Source organism: Octodon degus, unplaced genomic scaffold, assembly GCF_000260255.1.
Source record: "Octodon degus isolate 3935 unplaced genomic scaffold, OctDeg1.0 scaffold00069, whole genome shotgun sequence".
Lineage (NCBI taxonomy): Eukaryota > Metazoa > Chordata > Mammalia > Rodentia > Octodontidae > Octodon > Octodon degus.
This window is the reverse complement of record NW_004524645.1, coordinates 90,308-93,124: the sequence shown is the minus strand read 5'-3', so window position 1 is coordinate 93,124 and position 2,817 is coordinate 90,308.

The window sequence follows — 2,817 nt, the reverse complement described above, 5'->3', positions numbered from 1 at the left end:
GAATTTCCACTGGGTCTGTGGTAATTACACTCTTTTCATTCCTTATTGCTTGTATTTGAATTTTTTCTTTCCTCTTTTTGATGAGGTTAGCTAGGGGCTTATCGATTTTATTTAATCTTTCAAAGAACCAGCTTTTTGCTTTTTTAATTCTTTCAATTGTTTTGTCTCAATTGAATTAATTTCTGCTCTAATCTTAATGATTTGTTCCCATCTTTGGGCTCTGGGTTTGGTTGGCTCTTCCTTTCCTAGTTGTTGAAGGTGAAGCATTAGGGTATTTATTTGTTCTCGTTCTGTTTTCCTAATGTGTGAGTACACAGCTATGAATTTCCTTCTGAGTACTGCTTTCATCGTATCCCATGAATTATGATAAGTTTTGCTTGAACTTTCATTGAATTTTAGGTATTGTTGAATTTCTTGCTTAATTTCATCTGTGACCCATTGGTTGCTGAGTAGGGTGTCATTTAATTTCCACATAAAGTTCTTTTCTGGTTTCTTTTGTCATTTATTTCCTGTTTCATTTCACTGTTGTCAGATAATGTATAGAAGGGATAATTTCTGTTTTCTTACATATACTTAAGCATGACCTATGGACCAGTATGTGGTCTATTTTAGAAAATAACCCATGTGCAGCTGAGAAAAATGTGTATTCAGCTGTGTTTGGGTGGAACACTCTGTATGTGTCCACCAAGTCCATTTGTTTCAAACTCAGGTTCAGTTCTGTTATTTCTTTGCTAAGTTTTTGTCTGATTGACCTATCTTTTGGAGATAAGGGGGTGTTAAGGTCTCCTGTTACAATTGTGGTATTAGATATTAGGTTTTTCATGTGCATTAAGATTTGCTTTATATAGTTGGGTGCTCCTGTGTTTGGTGCATACATATTTATGAGTGTTATTCTTTATTTGTTGAGGACCCATGTCTCCCTATGCAGTATAGGCTAGACATCAAATAACAACATTTCCACTTCTGATGACCACTGCCAAGTTATCTTCCAAAATCTCTAACAATTTGATATGCCTGATGTAGTCAGGAGTTGTAGGCTTACTTTATTCTTGATCTCACCTTTGTTTTCCTTCTTTTTTATTCTTCCTTTTTTCTTCCTTTCATCGTGCCTTGCTTCCTTTCTTGTCTATTTGCCTTGATCTCTCTTAATAAATACAGCATGCATACTTGATTGCAGGTTGTAGCCTGGGCTGACCTCAGTGTCTAGGTCCTCCTGCCTCATCCTCTGGGGTGATGAGATGATCGGTGTGTGACTCCACACTCACTCAGTGAGTGTCTTTTATTCCTAGCTAAAACTTGTAATGTATTAATGTATTTACATCACTTAAATGTAACTCTCTGATGATGCAACAAGATGTAAATATTGATCATACTTTAAATCAGTTTTTGTTCTCTGCGTTTTTCCTCCTTCCTTGGTATTTCTGGCTTGACTCTCTGCCTCCTCCACTCCCTCTTCTGTTCTCTTAGAGTGACACCCCTGCATGTTCCCTAAAGCTTGCATCATGACCACAACCACCTCAAGCTGGCCTTGAGTGTGGAAATAGTCTCCCATGTGCACACAGGAGAACACCCACACTTGAAATTTAGAGATCTGTCAGATATGATTATTGTGAGGTCTGAGCTGGGTTTATCAAACTATTCCATTAAGGACACTTTTGGATGTGTCCTTTGGGGACAGGGAAGCTTCATTGTATATTAAGGATTTTGAGCCGCATCCACAACCTCTACCCACTAGAGGTCCGTAGTGGCCTTAATTTTTTCCCCAATTATAAGACCCATAAATATTCAGATATTTCCAAATTTCCTGCATAGGGTAGCATGGCTCCATGTTGAGGACCACAGGGCTGGATGTAGCCCATGTTCTGGGCCCATGGAAGGAATAAGATGTTGGGAGCATTTGGAGTAAGATTTCTAATCAAATGAAGTTGCATAGTCACAGCACAGCATCTGTCAATTGCCTTTATCTCAGGGTCTGTTTGAGATCACCCTTTCATCCTCATCCCAAGTCCACTTTGCAATGGCAATGTCAAGAAAAAAAAATGTGATCTTCAGAGTCTTAAAGTCTGTGAGGGAAGATGGCTGGACAGAGATGAAGATCAAGCTAGAAAATCAGGATTACAGACTTGAAATTTCCAGAAAGTGAGCAGGGAAAAGAAATTGAGGTAAAGCACAGAGAAGGGGCAGAGAAGATAGTATGAGGTCCCATGAAGGCTTCAAGGAACTTCAGTGAATAAAAACAGATTGGGAAAAGTCAAAAGCAGAGATGATGGTAAAAGTTTTCCAGAACTAGAAGACATGAATCTTCAGAATGACAAACTACAGTAAATCTTTTTTTTCCATGAGCAGAATATATTTATTCAGAGAAAGAAAGCTCCTGTCCCAAGAGAGGGACAGGAGGGGGGGTCCAAGCGGGTAATTCCCCCTACAGTAAATCTTCAGTCAGCTAAATAAAAATGGATCCATTTCCATACATACTATGTGGAAATGCAGAAAGAAGTTCTTGCAAGGAACCATAGAGGAAAAAAATAACGATTAAAAAGTCTATAATCAGGCTTATAAACTCAAGATTTCCCATAACACAGGAAAAAACATTAAAATGATGTCTCCAAAGTTCTGCAAGAAAGCAATGTCCAGTCTCTCTCTCTCTCTCTCTCTCTCTCTCTCTCTCTCTCTCTCTCCTTCCTTCCTTCCTTCCTTCCTTCCTTCTTTCTAATTAAGGGAAAATAAGGCACCTGGATGGATAGAAGAGCACGTTAGCCAGCTGACAAGGAATATGGTTAAGTTCCCAGGAGCGTCCCCAGGTCAAAGGGAAAAGAT